Raw genomic sequence first — 23,161 nt, forward strand, 5'->3', positions numbered from 1 at the left:
TCATTTAAATTAATTAATTAATTAAAGTAAGGAAATTTGAAAAAAATGCTTGATAGTTAATAATGCTATTAAGATAAACTATATTTTTGTGTTACTGCATATAATGCAGTAGTAGTAGCAGCAGCTGTAGTAGCAACAGTAACAATAGTAGTAGTAGCAGTAGCAGTAGAATTAGTAGTAGTAGTAGCATTTGTAGTCATAATAGTACGTATAAATACCCATATACTTGAATGCTTTTAGTATCAACCACAAATCGAAACTTTAATTGATCATTCTGCCATTGATAGGTTGATTTTTACGTTCAAATTCTTCTTCAATTGAATTAATATGACAATGAAACTTTTTTTCTTCATTTAAATTAATTAATTAATTAAATAAAAGAAATCTAAAAAAATATTAAATAGTTAATAATATTGTCAAAATAAATTAATTTTTTTTGGTGTTACATATAATGCAGTAGTAGTGACAGTAGTAGTACTAGCAGTAGCAGTAGTGACAGTAGTAGCAGCAACGGTAGCAGTATTAGCAACAGTAGTAATAATAATGGTAGTAACAGAAGTAACAGTAGTAAAAATAGTAATAGTAGTAGCAATAGTAGCAGTGGCGGCTATAAGCAGTAGTGTGCTAGGACCATATAAGTAGAGGGATACATGGGCTATTTGAGTGGGAGAGTGATGACAAAGAGTAAAGAGACTACTGAGACAAGTCAAGGGAGTGGATAACCGGATATTTGTTTCTGTGAGCTTTGGGGAGAGTCTAAGATATCTAGAATTTTCCTTTAGAGAGAAAAAGGGGATTTATAGATGCAGTGAAGCAGGAATCAAGATAAGATTCACCACCAGCAGAATGCAATACATAAGGGATACAAGAAGAGATTAAGCGAGATTTATGCCATTATACTCATATGGACATAATAACTAAAATTAACACACATGTATAAGAACATCTTTGTCATTCACTATGGTATAACGTATGTTGATAAAAAGCTAAGGAACATTTTGATTATGTTGAATTAGATGATGATAAATTTGAGAAGTATGTATTGCTGGTAATATAAAACAAGATGCCTCGACTATTATAGCTTGCGGGGCGTTACAAGATAAGAGGAAATTATAGGTAGGTGATTTGAGTTGAGGGAAACACCAACTAAGGTGAATGAGTTACTGCACTGTAATGCAGATTCTGATTACTTGAGGTGCTGATCTGGGCTTAATGAGCGATTTATGCTCATCCTGTTATTTAATGTTATTTGTCTAAATTAAATAAAATAGGAGTGTGATCCCGATCTAGTCAGCCTAGTTCTTGAAGCATAGAGGAAACAAGAAAAGGGAAAACTAAAGGTGTGTAGGAGTGAGATTAAAAAGAGGTTCATATAGTGAATAGGAATACAAGAACAATGCTTCTGCAAAAGAGAAGAAAAAGAAACAGCAAGAGGCAGTAGGATAGATAAAGAAAATTTATACATTCAATTGGTAGAATTTCGGAACTATGTGAATGTATGAACACATGTTTTAGATCTTCTCAAATTTTGTTTATCTAATATATATATTTTTTTGATATGAAAGTTTGTGAGCACTTGTATATGGTTTTCTGGGCTGGGTCATTACACTGTGTGAAGTGATGCATGATTTTAAAATATTTTTTTTATTTTTAAATTTGTGTAAATTTAAATTCACAAAATTAAATATTAGTTGATAATAAAAAGATATAGTAAAATTATTTATTTATGAAATTATTTTGTTTCAGAAAATATTTTGCCCTTTATGAAAAAGACAATTATTTTATTTTACTTTGCTTATTTCATAATATATAAATTTTATAATAGAAACACGTATACACATCAATAGATTTGCTTATTTCATAAATATATAAATTTTATAATAGAAACATGAATGCACATCAATATATTTTATAAATAAAAGGTATAAAACTACTTTTTGATTTGCTATTTGATTAGGTTACTAGAAAGACATTGGTGATCTTTCTATTTGGTAACATCCTAAATATTATAAATCTAAAGAATATCAAAATATTTATTAAATTGAATAATATAATATTTTGATGAATTAACTAATTATTAACAAAGATTAATTAGTTTTTTTATTATTAAAAAATAAAATAATACTTAACAGCTTATTATTAAAAATCAGCAACAAGAAGCAAAAAAATTAAGTTGTACAGGAAAATAATAATATGCAAAAAATTAAAGACGAAAAAAAAAAGAAATGGACCAAGCTTGTAGCTGTAAGAGGAGTGCTCGCCTGGTTGCACTCTAGAATGTAGCAAAGGAAAAGAACAAGAAGAATAAGAAGAATAAGAAAAAGAAGAATAAGTAGTATTAACAGTAGTTGCAACAACAGCAATAATAATAGTAGTATTAATAACAGTAGCAATATTGACAGTAACAGTAACAACAACAATTGTAGTAGTAGTGGTAGTAGTAGTAGTAGTAGTAACAATATTAGTAGTAGTAGCAGTAGCAGCAATAGAAGTTGTAGCAGTAGTAGCAGCTATACCAATAGTAGCAATAACAACAGTAGCAGCAGAGTAACAGTAACAGTAGTAGTAGTAGTAATAATAATATTATTGGTAGTAGTAGCGGTAATAGTACTAATATTAGTACCTATAAATACCCATGTACTTGAAAGCTTTTAAGATCAACCACAAATCAAAGCTTGAGTTTCTCAATTAGTCTTTTTTACTTCTTACTCTTATATTTCAACAAATTATTATATTCAGCTAGCCTATCTCTTCATTTTTTCTAACAAAAACAAATCAAGCCTAATTTATGATTTTTCCATTTGTAAGTTAATTTGTACATTCAAATTCCTTTTCAATTGAAGTAATATGACAACAAAATTCTTTTTTTCCTCATTTAAATTAATTAATTAATTTAAGTAAGGAAATCTAAAAAAAAATGTTGGATAATTAATAATACTATTAAAATAAACAAGTACCTATAAATACCCATATACTTGAAAGCTTTTAGCATCAACCACAAATCAAAGCTTAAGTTTCTTAATTAGTCTCTCTTACTTCTTTCTCTCATATTTGATAAAATTATTATATTCAACTAGCCTATCTCTTCATTTTTTTTAACAAAAATAAATAAAGCATATTTGATGATTTTGTTGTTTGTAGGTCGATTTGTACATTCAAATTCTTCTTCAATTGAATTAGTATCACAACAAAAAAAAAATCTCATTTAAAATTATTAATTAATTCAAATAAGCAAATCTGAAAAAAAAAATTCTGGATAATTAATAATACTATTAAAATAAACTAGTACCTATAAATACCCATGTACTTGAAAGCTTTTAGTATCAACCAGAAATCAAAGTTTGAGTTTCTCAATTAGTCTCTCTTACTTCTTCCTCAAATATTTAAACAAATTATTTTATTCAACTAGCCTATCTTTTTATTTTTTCTAACTAAAACAAATCAAGCCTAATTGATGATTTTGTCATTTGTAGGTTGATTTGTGCATTCAAGTTTTTCTTCAATTGAGTTAATATGACAACAAAGCTATTTTTTTCTTTATGTAAATTAATTAATTAATTTAAGTAAGAAAATCTAAAAAAAATACTGGATAATTAATAATACCATTAAAATAAACTAGTACCTATAAATACCCATGTACTTGAAAGCTTTTAGCATCAACCACAAATCAAAGCTTGAGTTTCTGAATTAATATCTCTTACTTCTTCCTCTAATATTTGAACAAATTATTATATTTAGTTAGTCTATCTCTTAATTTTTCTAATAAAATTAAATCAAGTTTAATTGATGATTTTGCCATTTGTAAGTTGATTTGTAGATTTAAATTCTTCTTCGATTAAGTTAATATGACAACAAAACTTTTTTTCTTTTATGTAAATTAATTAATTAATTCAAGTAAAAAAAATCTAAAAAAATAATGTTTGATAATTAATAATACCATTAAAATAAACTAGTACCTATAAAAACTCATGTACTTGAAAGCTTTTAACATCAACTACAAATCAAAGCTTGAGTTTCTGAATTAATATCTCTTACTTCTTCCTCTAATATTTGAACAAATTATTATATTCAGTTAGCCTATCTTTTAATTTTTCTAATAAAAATAAATCAAGCCTAATTGATGATTTTGTCATTTGTAGATTGATTTGTAGATTTAAATTCTTCTTCGATTGAATTAATATGACAATAAAATTTTTTTTTATGTAAATTAATTAATTAATTCAAGTAAAAAAATCTAAAAAAAATGTTGGATAATTAATAATACCATTAAAATAAACTAGTACCTATAAATACCCATGTACTTGAAAGCTTTTAGTATCAACCAGAAATCAAAGTTTGAGTTTCTCAATTAGTCTCTCTTACTTCTTCCTCAAATATTTAAACAAATTATTTTATTCAACTAGCCTATCTTTTTATTTTTTCTAACTAAAACAAATCAAGCCTAATTGATGATTTTGTCATTTGTAGGTTGATTTGTGCATTCAAGTTTTTCTTCAATTGAGTTAATATGACAACAAAGCTATTTTTTTCTTTATGTAAATTAATTAATTAATTTAAGTAAGAAAATCTAAAAAAAATACTGGATAATTAATAATACCATTAAAATAAACTAGTACCTATAAATACCCATGTACTTGAAAGCTTTTAGCATCAACCACAAATCAAAGCTTGAGTTTCTGAATTAATATCTCTTACTTCTTCCTCTAATATTTGAACAAATTATTATATTCAGTTAGTCTATCTCTTAATTTTTCTAATAAAATTAAATCAAGTTTAATTGATGATTTTGCCATTTGTAGGTTGATTTGTAGATTTAAATTCTTCTTCGATTAAGTTAATATGACAACAAAACTTTTTTTCTTTTATGTAAATTAATTAATTAATTCAAGTAAAAAAAATCTAAAAAAATAATGTTGGATAATTAATAATACCATTAAAATAAACTAGTACCTATAAAAACCCATGTACTTGAAAGCTTTTAACATCAACTATAAATCAAAGCTTGAGTTTCTGAATTAATATCTCTTACTTCTTCCTCTAATATTTGAACAAATTATTATATTCAGTTAGCCTATCTTTTAATTTTTCTAATAAAAATAAATCAAGCCTAATTGATGATTTTGTCATTTGTAGATTGATTTGTAGATTTAAATTCTTCTTCGATTGAATTAATATGACAATAAAATTTTTTTTATGTAAATTAATTAATTAATTCAAGTAAAGAAATCTAAAAAAAATGTTGGATAATTAATAATACCATTAAAATAAACTAGTACCTATAAATACCCATGTACTTGAAACCTTTTAGCATCAACAATAAATCAAAGCTTGAGTTTCTCAATTAGTCTCTCGTACTTCTTCATCCTATATTTTAACAAAGTATTATATTCAGGTAGCCTATATTGTAACACCCATTATTATTATTATTATTATTATTATTATTATTATTAATTATTAATTTATTTTATTTAGTTTATTTTGTAATTATTGAAATTTTAATTGATATTTTTTTATTTAATTTAATTTAACGAAAATAAAGATAATAATAATGATAAAATTGGGTAAAAATATTATTTGGATTTAATTGAAATTGATTTTGGGAAAAAGGGGTGAAAATTTGGATTCTGGGGGTATTTTGAAAAGAAAATCGGAAACTGGGGGTCAAAACGTAATTTAGAAAAGTTGTGCCACGTCAGCACCACGTCAACAGCCACGTCAGTGGCCCGGTCAGCAGCCCCGGCCAACCAGGACGCGCCGCGAGGCAAGGACACGCTGACCAGGGACGGGCCACGGGGGCGATCCGCGTGCGCGCGATCGGACGGCGCAGATCCGTTCCCGCGCACACGGACGGCCCAGATCAAACGTGCGCACGGATGGCCCAGATTCACGCGCACGGACGGCCCAGATTCAATCAGGCACGGACGGCCCAGATTGCATCGCGATGAACGGCCCAGATTTAATCCCAATTAAATCGCGATCGGACGGCCCAGATTCAATCTTGATGGACAGTCAAGATTAAAAGGCGAAGGGTATAAATACCCCCACCCACACCTGACCAAAGAAACCCTAGCCGCCAGTGCTCGCCGAAGAAAAAGAACCAGTCGCCAGAGGAGCCGACCGCCGCCATCCGCCGCTGCACCGGGGAAATTTCTGACCGCCGATCGAGGTAATTTTTCTCCCCCTTGCTCGTTTTTCGACGCTGAGTCCGCCTATGGCCAAATCGGAGCCAAACCAACGGCCAAACGGCCGAAAAACTCAGCCGAAACCCAGCGGCACCGCCGCGCCCCTTCTCAGTTTTTGCCTCCGATGAGGCCCTTCCCGGCCTCCGTTTGATGCAAATTTTATACCACTGTGATCACCGTTCTTTTCTCTACAGGTTGATCGGAGCCAAACATCAAAACGCGACTCACGCCGGAGGAGCCGCCGCACCCGAGAGCACCGCCGCCGGAAAGTTTCAGTTTTTCGTGATTTTTCGACCCACCGAGGGCCCTAGGTTGTTCTATCGCAGAGATCAATGCAAGCGTGGCTGAATTCGGCCAAAAACGGCCAACCCGAGGCGAATCGCCGCCGCAAGCGGCAGCACCATCGCCGAAGCACGGCGGAGCCGCCGTGCCGGAAGTGCGATATTGGCTGAAAGGGGCCCTAAGTCTAATCTGGGATTTTTTGGGACACGTGCAGGTACTAGTAGTGCGTTTCAGCTCCCTGGGAAAAATTCAGAAAAAATTAGGAACAGTCTGTAGGTGCACTGTAGAGCCGTATTCAGACCCCGAAACAAGTAAGGACCCCTCACCCTATTTCCTATCACGGTATTAAAGTTCAATAAATGATAAAATGGTATTTCATGAATAAATAGATGTGTGAAATTTTTTAAGGTCGCTAATGGAGCCCGAGTCTGGTGTATTTGTCGGTCAGTTGTTGTTTGTTCTATTTTACAGTTTTAAATGCAGTATGATGTCTGATGTTTTTATTTCATAGTTTTGTGGGCATATATCATTGTTTTATTGAATATGGGTTGAATGACTGAGAACCCGATGTTGTGTGTTATATTGTTTGGCATAAACTACTGGTTTGCATGTTTGTGTGTGATTTGATGATGGTGACTGAGGAAAAAAAAAAGGAATAAAAGGTTACGTGAATTGATAAATGGATAATGTGGACAGCCTGACTAGATATCCTGGGAGATGGTGGACGGACCGGGTCCATAGGGAACCCTACCGGGAACGTGGTCTCTCATACCAGACGGGGTATGGAGACCTTCGGTGTTTTGGCGCCCATACCGGACGGGGTATGGGGACGGCCCGTTTCACCCTCATACCGGACGGGGTATTGAGGTTCATGGTTTTGGTGCCCATACCGGACGGGGTATGGGAACGGCTCTGGAATCAGGTTATAAATGTTAAGGGTTCACGGGTAGCGGACCCCTATAGATCCCCATAGATACTAATAGGCTGGTAAATGAGGAAAATATGTTGTGTAATGATTGAAATGCAAAGGCGTGGTAAGTATTATGTTATACAGTTCATATGATTTCATGATGATGAAAATGTTATTGCTTTCGTATGTTGTTTTATGGATCTCACCGAGGTAAGTGGACAGTAAAGGATTTTATTATTGATAAAAGAATTTGTTATAAATTATGCTCCATTGGTCTTTTTGTGTTTTCTACCCACCTTTACCTCCGTGGCGGTGAGATAGTGTGATGTCTTTACTGGGCTGGTGTAGCTCATTCCTTATTTAACCATTTCAGATCAGGAAGACATTGTTCCCGAGCCCGTTCCGCAGGAAGACGGCGAAGGGGATGCCTAAGGACTCCGTAGTTATATTTATAGTTTTTATTTCCGAGTTTCTCTTTTAGTTAGTTTGTTCTTTTATACTTTGAGCACGTTTTGGTTTTAGTGTAAGGGATGTTAATCAAAATTTTTATTACGGTTCCGTATTTGACATTTTTAATACACATATTTCATTCTAAATTTCCGGGGCCGTTACATATATCTTCATTTTTCTCAAACAAAAACAAATTAAGCCTATTTGATTATTTTGCAATTTGTAAATTGATTTGTACATTCAAATTCTTCTTCAATTGAATTAATATGACAACAATTTTTTTATGTAAATTAATTAATTAATTCAAGTAAGAAAATCTAAAAAAAAATGTTTGATAATTAATAATACCATTAAAAGAAACTACTACCTATAAATACCCATGTACTTAAAAGCTTTTAGCATAAGCTACAAATCAAAGCTTGAGTTTCTCAATTAGTCTCTCTTATTTCTTGTAACACCCCAAAACTATTTTTATTTTTGTATTGGAATTTTTTTTGGATTTTATTTTATTTTAATAGTTAATTTATTTTGTAATAATTATATGTTTAATTTAAATTAAATTAATTTAATAGAAATAAAAATAATAATAATGATAAAATTGGGTAAAATTATTTTTGGGAATTAATTGAAAATGATTTTGGGAAAAATATGTGAAAATTTGGATTCTGGGGGTGTTTTTGAAAAGAAAATCGAAAACCAGGGGTCAAAACGCAATTTAGAAAAGATACACCACGTCAGCAGCCCCAGCCAACCAGGATATGCTGCGTGGCAGGAAGGCTGACGCGGGAAGCCATGCAGGACGGGGCCACATGAGCGATCCGCGTGCGCGAGATCGGACGGCCCAGATCAGTTCCCGCGCGCACGGACGACCCAGATCAAAAGCACGCATGGACGGCCCAGATTGAATCATGCACGGATGGCCCAGATCGTATCGCGATGGACGGTCCAGATTTATTCCTATTTTAATCGCGATCGGACGGCCCAGATTAAATCGTGATGGACGGCTGAGATTAAAAGGGGAAGATTATAAATAACCTCACCCACACCGAACCCCAAACCCTAGCCGCCAGTACCCTCGTCGGAGAAGACGACCAAGTCACCGGAGGAGCCGGCCGCCGCTACCAGCCGCCGCACCGGAGGATTTTTCGATCGCTAAACGAGGTAAAATTTCTCTCCTGGGCTCGTTTTTCGATGCTGAATCCACCTGTGGCCAAATAGGAACCAAATTACCGGTAAATCGGTCGGAAAACACCGCCGAAGTCCAGCGGCACCGTCGCGGCTTCCCTCGATTTTTGCCTCCAATGAGGCCCTTCCTGGTTTCCGTTTGATGTAATTTTTACACCATTGTGATCACCATCCTTTTCTCTACAGGTTGACCAGAGCAAAACATCAAATTGCAACTCGCACCGGAGAAGCCGCCGCACCCGAGAGCTCCACCACCGGTAAGTCTAGGTTTTTCGTGATTTTTTGGCCCACCGAGGGCCCTAGGGGTGCTTTATCATAGGAATCAATGCAAGTTTGGCCAAATTCGACCGAAAATGGCCAACCCGAGGCGGATCGCCGCCGCGGGCGGCGGTGCTGACGCCGGAGCATGGCGGAGCTGCCGTTCTGGAGTTTCTGAGAATGGCCGAGTAGACCCTAGGTCTGATTTTCAGTTTTTTCAGGACATTTGTAGATACTGGAAGTGTATTTCAGTTCCTGGGGAAAAAGTCAGGGAATTTAGGGACAGCCCGTAGGCACAGTGAGAACCCGATTTCAGACTCCGAAGCAAGTAAGGATTTCTCACCCTATTTCCTATCACGGTATTAAAGCTCAATAAATAATAAAACGACATTTCATGAATTAATACATGTGTATAATTAATTAAGGTTACTAATGAAGCCTGAATCTGATGTATTTTTCGGTCAGTTGTTGTTTGATCTATTTTACAGTTTTAAATGCAGTATAGTATTTGATGTGTTTATTCTATGGTTTTGTATGCATGAATCACAGTTTCGTTTATTATGGTTTGAATTATTGTGAACCCATTGTTGTGTTGTTTGGTGTTCATTACTGGTTTATGTGTTTAGGTTTGATTGGATAATTGAGACCGAGAAAAATGGAAAAAGGTATGTGAATTGATAAATGAATAATGTCGACAGCCCAACTAGATATCCTGGGAGATGGTGGACGGAACGGGTCCGTAGGAAACCCTACCGGGAACGTGGTCTCTCATATCGGACGGGGTATGGAGATCTTATGTGTTTTGGCGCCCATACCGGACGAGGTATGGGGTATGGGGACAGCCTGTTTCACCCTGATACCAGACGGGGTATTGAGGTTTATGTTTTTTTTTTTGTGCCCATACCGGACAGGGTATGGGGACGACCCTGAAATCAAGTTATCAATGTGAATGGTTCACGTGTAGCGGGGACCCCCTATGGATCCCCATGGATACTAGTAGGCTGATAAAAGAGGAAAATTGTTGTCTGATGATTGAAAAATGAGAGTATGATATGTGTTATGTTATAGAGTTTGCATGATTTTATGATGTTTATGATGTTATTGTGTTTCATAAATTGTCTTCATGAATCTCACCGAGGTAAGTGGACAGTAAAGGTTTTTATTATTGATAAATGAGTTTGTTATAAATTATGCTCCATTGATCGTTTTTGTTTTTTACCAACCTTTACTCCTGTGGCAGTGAGATAGTGTGATGTCTTTATTGGGCTAGTATAGCTCATTCTTTAGTTAACCATTTCAGATCAGGAGGACTTGGTTCCCGAGCCCGTCCTGCAGGAAGACGGCGAGTAGATGACTAAGGACTTCATAGATTTATTTATAGCATTCATTACTAGTATTTACTTTAGTTGGTTTATTCTTTCATACGTTTAATACATTTCGGTTATTGTGTAAGGGATATTAATCAAAATTTTTATTTCACTTCCGCACTTAGAACTTTTTAATACATACATTTTATTTTTATTTCTGGGGCTGTTACAGTTGGTATCAGAGCCGCATTCCTCATACTCATCCCTTACACAATAATGCTTAGAGAAATACCCACCGATAAATCGTTACTCAGCCCTTCCTTGTGAAATGCAGGTGCAGAGAAATGAGGAGAGGAAGACCCCCACTAAACCAAGCAACCCAGGATGATTCATTTCGAGAAGATGTGGACAGAATATTTGAGATATTGGAAAGGATCATTGCTGCACAGCAAGGTCGAGAGGAGAGAAGGGAGTTACCCGAACCTCCCCCATTACACCAGGTTGAGCCATCGCTACAGCAAGCGGATCCCGAGCCACCCTAGCACGAGCCTGCTCCACCACAGTACCACCCGACACCACCGCCACAGTATGAACCCGTGCCCCAGCCACCGTACTGCCCGGCACTGCCACAGTACAATTCGATGCCCCCACAATATCAGTAGGTGCCACCACAGGGACCCCAGTCTATCCCCAGCCGGGCCTAGTCCCTCTTCCACAGGACCCAGCTCCTTCATTGATCGACCCAGACTACATAGAGAGGTACAGGAGACTGAACCCTTCCACTTTTGCAGGTGGATCCTCTTTTGAAGATGCCCAGTATTGGTTGGCAGAGACTGAGAGAGCTTTCAAGACCTTGGGAGTGGTTCCTGAGCAGAGAGCTGCCCTTGCTTCCTACATGTTGGTAGGGGAAGCAGGTTGTTGGTGGGAGCTCAAGCAGACCACCCTGCCTACACCAGCCACTTGGGAGCAGTTCTTAGCGGCCTTCCATGCGGAGTATCTCCCTGAGCACATCCGACACCTAAAGGAGATGGAGTTTGTTCAGCTGGTCCAGGGAAACATGACGGTATCAGAATATGCTCGTAAGTTCCTAGAGCTGGGCTGATACTCCCTGGAGACATTAATGGATGAGGGTAGGAAGGCCAGGAGATTCTAGTGGGGCCTCCGCCCAGAGATCAAGCAACATTTATTGGTACTGGAGCTCAAGAAATACTCAGTCGTTCTAGCAAAGGCGCAGATTGTGGAGAGGAGTTTCAACACCCGTCCTCAGTCAGCAGGGAGTCACCGACCCTCAGCTCCACCCTACAGACCAGCACCTATTGCACCGGTCTAACCAAATAAGAGGCCCATACCAGTGATCTAGGCCCCTCCTCAGGCTCCAGGGGCAGCACGTGGAAAGCTCTGCCAGCACTGCGGTAGGGATCATGGGGATCAACCATGCTACCGCCTCAACAACACCTGTCGCATATGTGGTAGTGCCCAGCACTATGCGAGAGAGTGCTCGAGGAACCAGAATCAAGGTAGGCCTCCTATTCAGGGCAGGGTTTACAACCTCACCCAGCAGGATGCCGACGCCGACCCTGACGTGGTACAGGGTATATACACTATCTGTGACCATATTGCTTATATTTTATTTGACACTAGTGCATCGCATTCATTTATTTCACATGTTTTTGTATCCAAACTTAATGTATTACCTGATAAATTTGATTTAATGTTGTTTGTGTCTACTGCTGGGGGTGAAACACTATTAGGGGAAGTTGTCTACAGGGCTTGTGTCGTGGAGATAGTAAATAGAAAACTAAGTGTAGAGGGTTAGACACGGGGGATTTTAATGTAATTTTAGGGATGGATTGGCTAGCGGCATATCACATCACCATAGATTGCTTTAACAAGAAGATTGTATTCAATCCTCCTAATGAGGAGCCATTTACAAATTAATAAAATCATTTGATACTTATTCCTTGATGGCAAGTTTCCTTAATTTTTTAAGTATTTTAACCTTGCTATTTTCTCTAACTAGGCAAGCCCAAGAAGGAAATTTGTATCCAAGAGATTTCGGTAGTCTGAGACTTTCCAGATGTGTTTCCGGACGAACTGCCAGGAATGCCAGTGGACAGGGAAGTTGAGTTCACTATAGACCTACAACCAGGCACCCAGCCCATTTCAGTTACTCCTTACCGCGTGAGCCACGTTGAGATGGAAGAGCTAAGGAAACAGATCACTGAATTGCAAGACAGTGGTTTTATTAGACACAGTGTGTCTCCTTGGGGTGTCAGAGTCACGTTTGCCAGAAAGGGAGATGGAACGTTGAGACTGGGTATTGATTACAGAGGATTGAACAAGGTCACAATCAAGAACAAATATCCCCTCCCCAGAATTGACGACCTCTTCGATCAGCTGCAGGGTGCACAGGTCTTCTCCAAAATAGACCTACAATCAGGTTACCATTAGGTGAAAATAAGAACAGAAGATATCCCTAAAACAGCCTTTCGAACCAGGTACGGACACTATGAGTTCCTGGTCATGCCATTTGGGCTAACCAACGCCCCGACCATCTTTATGGACCTGATTAACAGGGTCTTCAAAGAATTCTTGGACAATTTGTTATTGTGTTCATCAATGACATCTTGGTATACTCAAAAAGCAGAGAAGAGCATCCTCACCATCTAGCCCAAGTTTTGCAAGTCCTTAGAAAAAAGAAGCTATATGCAAAGTTGAGTAAGTGTGGATTCTAGCTTGAGCAGACCGCCTTTCTAGGACACATTATATCAAAAGAAGGAGTATCAGTGAATCCTGAAAAGGTTGAAGCGGTACTTGGCTGGGAGAAGTTGACATCAGTTAAGGAGATCCGTAGCTTCCTGGGGATGACAGGTTATTATCACAGGTTCATCGAAGGATTCTCTAGTCTAGCGGCTCCCCTAACCCGGCTCACAAAGAAAAATGCCAAGTTTGAGTGGAATGAGGACTGTGAGAGAAGCTTTTCAGAATCAAAGGAGCGGTTGACCACTGCACCCATACTGGCCTTACCGAGTGGATCGGGGGGATATACAGTTTATAGTGATGCCTCCTATCTAGGCCTGGGTTGTGTCCTGATACAGCATGTGAAGGTCATAGCCTATGGGTCCAGATAGTTAAAGAATCATGAGAAGAATTACCCCACTCATGACTTGGAACTTGCCGCAATCATACACGCCTTGAAAACCTGGTGCCATTATTTATACAGAGAGACCTTCTAGATTTATATCAATCATAAGAGTCTGAAGCACATATTCACTCAAAAGGATCTCAACATGCGTCAAAAAAGGTAGATGGAACTCCTTAAAGACTATGATTGTGATATCTTATATCATCCAGGTAAGGGCAACGTGGTGGTAGATGCCCTTAGCAGGAAAAGTGCAGGTATCTTAGCCCATTTAATGGTTTTAGAATGTAGGCAAATTGGGGCCACACAACAAGTTCAGCTTCAGGACCTGAAGAGAGTCGAATGTTTGGGCCGTCTGACTGTCCAGCCTGAGTTAATACAGAGAATAAGGGAAGCCCAGTTAGTCGACCCCACCCTAGTAGCCCGTAAGAATGATGTTGAACAAAGAGTGAGCTCAGAATTTTGAGTCTCTGCTGATGGGTTACTCTGGTTCCAAGACAGGGTGTGTGTCCCAGACGACAGTGAGTTAAAGAGAGACATCATGATAGAGTCCCACAGCTCAAAGTTTTCCATGCATCCCGGAAGTACTAAAATGTACCAAAGCATGCGACCCCAGTTTTGGTGGAATGGGATGAAGAGAGACATAGTCGACTTTGTATCCAAATGCTTGGTATGTCAGCAGGTCAAGGCAGAGTATCAGCGCCCAAGTGGGATACTTCAGCCTTTACCGATCCCGGAGTGGAAGTGGGAACACATCACCATGGACTTCGTAACGGGATTACCCAAGGCACGTTTAGGACATGACGCCATCTGGGTAATTGTTGACCGGCTTACCAAATCTTCCCACTTCTTGGCCATCAGGATGACCGACCCCTTGGACAAGTTGGCATGAATGTATATACAGGAAATAGTCAGATTGCACGGAGTTCCAGTGACAGTGGTATCCGACAGGGACCCCAGGTTCACTTCTCGGTTTTGGTGTAGCTTTCAGCAAGCCAATGGAATAAAACTGTCTCTCAGTACTGCCTTCCATCCTCAGACTGATGGACAATCAGAAAGGACAATTCGTACACTTGAGGATATGCTCCGAGCTTGTGTCCTTGACTCTAGGGGCCATTGGGATGACCATCTACCCCTGATAGAGTTTGCCTACAACAACAGCTACCAAGCGAGTATCGGTATGGCTCCATATGAGGCGTTATATGGGCTCCCATGCAGATCACCGATTTGTTGGGAAGAAGTGGGCGATAGAAGATTGTTCAGCCTGGAGTTGGTAGAGGAGACCACGTCTAAAATAGTTAAAATCAGAAAGAACATTCAGACGGCTCAGAGCAGGCAGAAGAGTTATGCGGACACCTGCAGCGGAGATCTAGCGTTTGAGAAAGGCGACCGGGTGTTCCTTAAGGTCACTCATTTCAAGGGAATTAGTAGGTTCGGCAGGAGGGGAAAACTGAACCCCCGATTTATTGGACCTTTTGAAATCTTAGACAGGATTGGTACTACTGCCTACAGACTAGCACTGCCTCTAGAGCTCTCCAAGGTCCACAATGTGTTCCACGTGTCTATGCTATGTAAGTACAACCCGGACCCCTCTCATGTCTTGGCTCATGAACCGCTTCCACTCCGAGAGGACTTATCTTATGAGGAAGTACCAGTCGGTATCACGGACCGAAAGGGCAGGATACTCCGCAACTGGGAAATATTATTTGTAAAGTTCTTGTGGTAGAACCACACGCCAATGGAGGCTACCTGGGAGCTAGAATCAGACTTTAGAGCCCAGTATCCCCATTTATTCGATCAAGAGCAAGAGGCAAATTTGGGGAACCAAATTTATTTAAAGGGGGGAGAGTTGTAATACCCCAAAACTATTTTTATTTTTGTATTGGAATTTTTTTTGGATTTTATTTTATTTTAATAGTTAATTTATTTTGTAATAATTTTATGTTTAATTTAAATTAATTTAATTTAATAGAACTAAAAATAATAATAATGATAAAATTGGGTAAAATTATTTTTAGGAATTAATTGAAAATGATTTTGAAAAAATAGGTGAAATTTTGGATTCTGGGGGTGTTTTTAAAAAGAAAATCGAAAATCGGGGGTCAAAACGCAATTTAGAAAAGATACGCCACGTCAGCAGCCACGTCTGCAGTCCGGTCAGCATCCCCAGCCAACCAGGACATGCCGCGTGGCAGGAACGCTGACGCGGGAAGCCACGCGGGACGTGGCCACGTGAGTAATCCACGTGCGCGCGATCTGACGGCCCAGATCCATTCCCACATGCACGGATGGCCCAGATTGAATCACGCACGGACGGCCCAGATTTATTTCCATTTTAATCGTGATCAGACGGCCCAGATTAAAAGGGGAAGGTTATAAATAACCTCACCCACACCCAACCCCAAACCTTAGCTGCCAAAACCCTCGTCGGAGAAGACGACCCAGTCACCGGAGGAGCCGGCCGCCGCCACCCACCGTCGCACCGGAGGATTTTCTAACCACCAAACGAGGTAAAATTTCTCCTCTGGGCTCATTTTTTGATGTTGAATCCACCTGTGGCCAAATCAGAGCAAACCACCAGCCAATCGACCGGAAAACACCGCCGAAGTCCAGCGGCGCCGTCGTGGCTTCCCTCGATTTTTACCTCCCATGAGGCCCTTCCCGGTTCCCGTTTAATGTAATTTTTACACCACTGTGATCACCGTCATTTTCTCTACGGTTGACTGGAGCAAAAAATTAAATCGCGACTCGCGCCGGAGAAGCTGTCGCACCTGAGAGCTCCGCCGCCGGTAAGTCTCTATTTTTCGTGATTTTTTATCCCACCGAGGGCCCTAGGGGTGCTTTATCGTAGGAATCAATGCGAGTTTGGCCGAAAACGGCCAACCCGAGGCGAATCGCGGTCGCTAGCGGCGGCGCCGTCGCCGGAGCATGGCGGAGCCACCGTGCCGGAGTTTCCGAGAATGGCCAAGTAGGCCCTAGGCCTGATATTGAGTTTTTTTGGGACATTGTAGGTACTAGAAGTGTATTTCAGTTTTCGGAGAAAAATTTAGGGAATTTAGGGACAGCCCGTAGGCGTAGTGAGAACCCGATTTTAGACTCTGAAACAAGTAAGGATTTTTTACCCTATTTTTCTCTCACGGCATTAAAGCTCAATAAATAATAAAGCGGCATTTCATGAATTAATACATGTGTATAATTAATTAAGGTTACTAATGGAGCCCGAATCTGATGTATTTTTCGGTCAGTGGTTGTTTGATCTATTTTAGATTTTTAAATGCTGTATGGTATTTGATGTGTTTATTCTATTGTTTTGTATTCATGAATCACGATTTTGTTTATTATGGTTTAAATTATTGTGAACTTGTTGTTGTATTGTTTAGTGTTCATTACTGGTTTACGTGTTTAGCTTTGATTGGATAATTGAGACCAAGAAAAATGGAAAAAGGTATGTGAATTGATAAATAGATAATGTCGACAGCCCAACTAGATATCCTGGGAGATGGTGGACGGACCAAGTCCGTACGGAACCCTACCGGAAACGTGGTCTCTCGTATCGGACGGAGTATGGAGACCTTATGTGTTTTGGTGCCCATACCGGACGGGGTATGGGGTATGGGAACAGCTCGTTTCACCCTCATACCGGACGGGGTATTGAGGTTTATGTTTTTTTTTTGCGCCCATACCGGACAGGGTATGGGGACGACCCTGAAATCAAGTTATCAATGTGAATGGTTCATGTGTAGCAGGGACCCCCTATGGATCCCCATGAATACTAGTAGGCTGATAAAAGAGGAAAATTATTGTCTGATGATTGAAAAATGAGAGTATGATATGTGTTATGTTACAGAGTTTGCATGATTTTATGATGTTTATGATGTTATTATGTTTCATAAATTGTCTTCATGAATCTCACCGAGGTAAATAGACAGTAAAGGTTTTTATTATTGATAAATGAGTTTGTTATAAATTATGCTCCATTAGTCGTTTTTGTTTTCTACCAACCTTTGCTCCTGTGGCAGTGAGATAGTGTGATGTCTTTACTGGGCTAGTTTAGCTCATTCCTTAACCATTTCAGATCAGGAGGACTTAGTTCCCGAGCCCGTCCCACAGGAAGACGGCGAGTAGATGACTAAGGACTTTGTAGATTTATTTATAGCATTCATTACTAGTATTTACTTTAGTTGGTTTATTCTTTCATACGTTTAATACGTTTTGGTTATTGTGTAAGTGATATTAATCAAAATTTTTATTTCGCTTCCACACTTAGAACTTTTTAATACATACATTTCATTTTTATTTTTGGGGCCGTTACATTTCTTCCTCTCATATTTCAACAAATTATTATATTCAGCTAGTCTATCTCTTTATTTTTTCTAACAAAAATAAATCAAGCTTAACTGATGATTTTGTTATTTGTAGATTGATTTGTATATTCAAATCCTTCTTCAATTGAATTAATATGACAATAAAAATTTTTTCTTTATGTAAATTAATTAAATATTTTAAGTAAGGAAATCTACAAAAACATGTTAGATAATTTATAATACAATTAAAAGAAACTAGTACCTATAAATACCCATGTACTTGATAGCTTTTAGCATCAACCACAAATCAAAACTTAAGTTTCTTAATTAGTCTCTCTTATTTCTTCATCTCATATTTTATCAAATTATTATATTCAGCTAGCTTATCTCTTCATGTTTTCTAACAAAAACAAATTAAGCCCAATTGATGATTTTGTCATTTGTAGGTTGATTTGTATATTTAAATTCTTCTTCAATTGAATTAATATGACAATAAAACTTTTTTTTCTTCATTTAAATTAATTAATTAATTAAAATAAAGAAATATAAAAAAAATATTGGATAGTTAATAATACTATTAAAATAAACTAAATTTTTTATGGTGTTATATATAATGTAGTAGCAGTAACAGTATTAGCAGTAGCAGCAGTAGTAGTGGTTGTAGCAGTAATAGAAATAATAGCAGCAGTACCAGTAGTAGTAGTAGCAGTAGCAGTAGTACCTACTGTAGTAGTAATAGTAGTAATAACAGTAGTAAACGTAATAGTAGTAGTAGCAGTAGCTGTAGTATTAGTAGTAATAGTAGTAGTATTAGTATTAGTAGTAGTAGTAGTAGTAGTACCTATAAATACTCATGTACTTGAAGGCTTTTAGCATCAACCATAGATCAAAATTTGACTTTCTCAATTAGTCCGTCTTACTTCTTCCTCTAATATTTTATTAAATTATTATATTCAGCTAGCTTATCTCTTAATTTTTTCTAACAAAAACCAATGAATCCTAATTGATCATTTTTTTATTTGTAGGTTGATTAATGCATTCAAAATCTTCTTCAATTGAATTAATGTGACAATGAAACTTTTTTTTTCTTCATTGAAATTAATTAATTAATTCAAGTAAGGAAATCTGAAAAAAATGCTGGATAGTTAACAATACTATTAAAATAAACTTGATTTTTTGTGTCATTATATATAATGCAGTAGTAATAATAGTAGTATTAGTAGCAATAGCTATAGAAGTATTAGTAGTAGTAGTGATAATACTAGTACTAACAGCAGTAAAAATAGTACCAGTAGTAATAGTAGCAGCAATAGAATTAACAGTAGCAATAAAAGTAGCAGAAGTATTAGTAGCAGTAGTAGCATTAGCAGTAGTAATAGTAGTATTAATAGTAGTAGTACCTATAAATACCCATGTACTTGAAGGCTTTTACCATTAACCACAAATCAAAAGTTGAGTTTCTCAATTCGTCTCTCTTACTTCTTCCTCTCAAATTTCAACAAATTGTTATATTCAGCTAGCCTATCTATTTATTTTTTAACAAAAACAAATGAATTCTAATTGATCGTTTTGCTATTTGTAGGTTAATTTGGACATTCAAATTCTTCTTTAATTGAATTAATATGGTAATGGAACTTTTTTTTCTCATTTGAATTAATTAATTAATTTTAAGCAAAGAAATTTGAAAAAAAAAATGTTGGATGGTTAATAATACTATTAAAATAAACTATATTTTTTATAGTGTTACATATAATACAGTAATAGTGGCAGTAGTAGTAGCAGTATTAGTAATAATAGTAGTAGCAGTGGTAGTAGCAGTAGTATAAATAGTAATAATAGTAGGAATAATAGTAGTAGCGGCTGCATCAGTAGTAGCAGTTGCAGCAGTAGCAGCAGTAGCAGCAACAATAGAAGTAACAATATTAGCAGTAGCAATAGTATTGTAATTATAGTAGTATTAGTAATAGTAGTAGTACATGGAGTACTAGTACCTATAAATACCCATGTACTTGAAAGCTTTTAAAATCAATCACAAATAAAAACTTGAGTTTCTCAATTAGTATCTCTTACTTCTTCCTCTCATATTTCAACAAATTATCATAATTAGCTAGCCTATCTTTTTATTTTTTTCTAACAAAAACAAATCAAGGCTAATTAACCATTTTGCCATTTGTAGGTTGATTTGTACATTTAAATTCTTCTTCAATTAAATTAATATGACAATGAAACTTTTTTTTTCCTCATTTAAATTAATTGATTAATTCAAGTAAGGAAATTTAAAACAAAAATGTTGGATAGTTAATAATACTATTAAAATAAAGTAGATTTTTTGTGGTCTTATATATAATGCAGTAGTAGTAGCAGTAATAGTAGCAGTAGTAGCAGCAGCAGTATTAGCAATAGTAGTAGTAATAGTAGTAGTGGTAGTAGCAATAGTAGCCATAGCAACTGTAGTAGTAATAGCAACAGTAGAAGTAACAGTAGTAGTAGCAGTTGTAGTAATAGTACTAGTACCTATAAATACCCATGAACTTGAAAGTTTTTAGCATCAACCACAAATCAAAATTTGATTTTCTCAATTAGTCTCTCTTACTTCTTCCTATCATATTTCGACAAATTATTATATTTAACTAGCCTATCTCTTCATTTTTTCTAAAAAACAAAATCGAGCCTAATTGTTTATTTTGCCATTTGTCGGTTGATTTATACATTCAAATTCTTCTTCAATTGAATTAATATGACAACAAAATATTTTTTTATCATTTAAATTAATTCAAGTAAGAAAATTTAAAAAAAAAAATTCTGGATAGTCAATAATACTATTAAAATAAACTAGATTTTTTGTATTGTGTTAGATATAATTTTATTAAAAGTTTTCAATAATTTTGTAATTTAATTTTAATAGAAATTATAGTTTTAATTGTCTGAGCTTAATATAATTTTATTTGACAATTGATGAAAAAATAATTAATTAATTTTAGTATGATTATAATAAATAAATAAACTAAAAAATAATTATATGAATCATAGTAAATATGCTCATTTCATATTGTAAGAATTATATTGTGGACAAAACATTATTTTACTGTTTAAATTTTGATCCATTTAAATTTTTTTAAATGACTAAAATAGTTAAAAGTAAATATAAGAATTTTTTTAAAGCTAGAAATAATAGCAATATGTTGTCACTTAGATAAAAAACAGTAAGAAGTATAATTGAGCTAAAATTTTTGATTGTGCATATAATCTTATCGTTGGATCATCTAAATTTACTTCAAATCAAATTCACATTCAAAATAACGATGAATACATAAAAGCCGGTTGGAAAGTAAGTCATATGATCTTTTGGTTCTTTTTCTTTTTAGATGTTGGGTTAAATTTATTCTCAAACTTAATTAAAACTACAATGGAAGGTTAGCAACAATTATTATTATTTTTTCCTATTTTTATAGAGATATTTATAATTTTTTTATTAGATTAATATGCATATGTCATTAAAAATAATTATTTTATTAAAATGTGTATTTTTTCAATATTTTAATTCACTTTGTTCTGCTCGAAAGGACATACTTCTTGATTTTTCTCTTCCAAAATTTCTAGACGTGGTTTAGAAATATATTCTTATAAATTAACAATTTTTTGGGTAAAAATATGAATATATTAATTTAGTAATTATGTATAATTTATTTTTGTTTTTTAATTGAGAAGTTTTTTTTACTGATGTTAAATTAAGATGACCCATATGCTATGAACTTTCTGTGCTGCATTAGAATGCAACCCAGTCCTTGGTAGGATGTATCACTGTATACTGTATATCCACCTGTCCTACTCGACAGAGCCAATACTAGCGCGGTAGTTAATTGTTTCTTGAGTTCTATAAAGCTCTTCTTACATTCATCATTCCACTCAAACATGATGTTTTTCTTCGTAAGTCAGGTCAGGGGGGGTGGCTAGGCTTGAAAACCCTTATACAAACTTGCGGTAATAACCTGCCATACCCAAAAAACTTCGAACTTTCTTAAGCAAAGTCAACTTCTTCTAATCCATCACTGTGTCGACCTTCTTGGGATTCACTAACACTTCATCATTTGATATTATGTGCCATAGGAAGGTAGTTTTCTCAAGCTAAAACCCACACTTAATCATTTGATATAGTTTCTTTTTCTTGAGAACTTGTAAAACTTGAGTCAGATGCTGAACGTGTTCCTTTCTACTATTTGAATATACAAGAATATCATCAGTAAACACTATGACAAACTAATCCAACAACTGCTTGAAGAACTTGTTCATCAAGTCTATAAAAATGGTAGGTGCATTGGTTAACCCGAATGGCATGATTAGGAACTCATAGTGCCTCTATCCGGTTCTGAAGGCCATTCTGGGGATGTCTTCTGCCCTGATCTTTACATGATGGTAACCTGATTGTAAGTCAATCTTGGAGAAAATCTGAGCACCCTATAATTGATCGAAAATATCATTAATCCAAGGGAGGGTACTTATTCTCGATTGTGATCTTGTTCAACTCCCTGTAGTCAATACACAACCTTAAGGACCCATCACCTTTCCTTATAAACGTGACTCTAGCACCCCAAGTAGATATACTGCGTCGAATGAACTCATTGTCCTACAATTCTTTGATCTATTTTTTCAGTTCTTCTATATCTACACGACTCATTCGGTAAGAAGCAACCGAAATGGGCTGGGTGCCAGCCTAAAGATCTATGATAAGTTTAACTTTTTTATCCACCAATAGTCCTGATAGTGTATCAGGGAATATATCCAGAAAATCTCAGACCACAGAAATCTCTTGAATGCAAATTTCTTTCTTACACTTGCTTAACTTAAAAAGAATAACTGAGTTAAAGCATCCGATAAACAATACAGTTACCATGAGTGAATAATATCTAAAAATTTTATTAATTTGTGAAGGACTCCTTGTTAGGAAGGTTGAATACAAGCTTTTTATGAAAACAATCCACGATGGTGTGATATGCCGTTAACTAGTTCATTCCTAAAATTACATCAAAATCTTCCGTGTCTAGTGCTATCACATCTACACTCAATTTCCTACCTGCTATTTCTATCATACAAGTTTTGTATATAACATTTTTTAATAGTGTCCCATTCCCAAGTGTAGACAC

Source organism: Carica papaya, chromosome 5 (assembly GCF_054855325.1).
Source record: "Carica papaya isolate Zhongbai chromosome 5, ASM5485532v1, whole genome shotgun sequence".
Classification (NCBI taxonomy): domain Eukaryota; kingdom Viridiplantae; phylum Streptophyta; class Magnoliopsida; order Brassicales; family Caricaceae; genus Carica; species Carica papaya.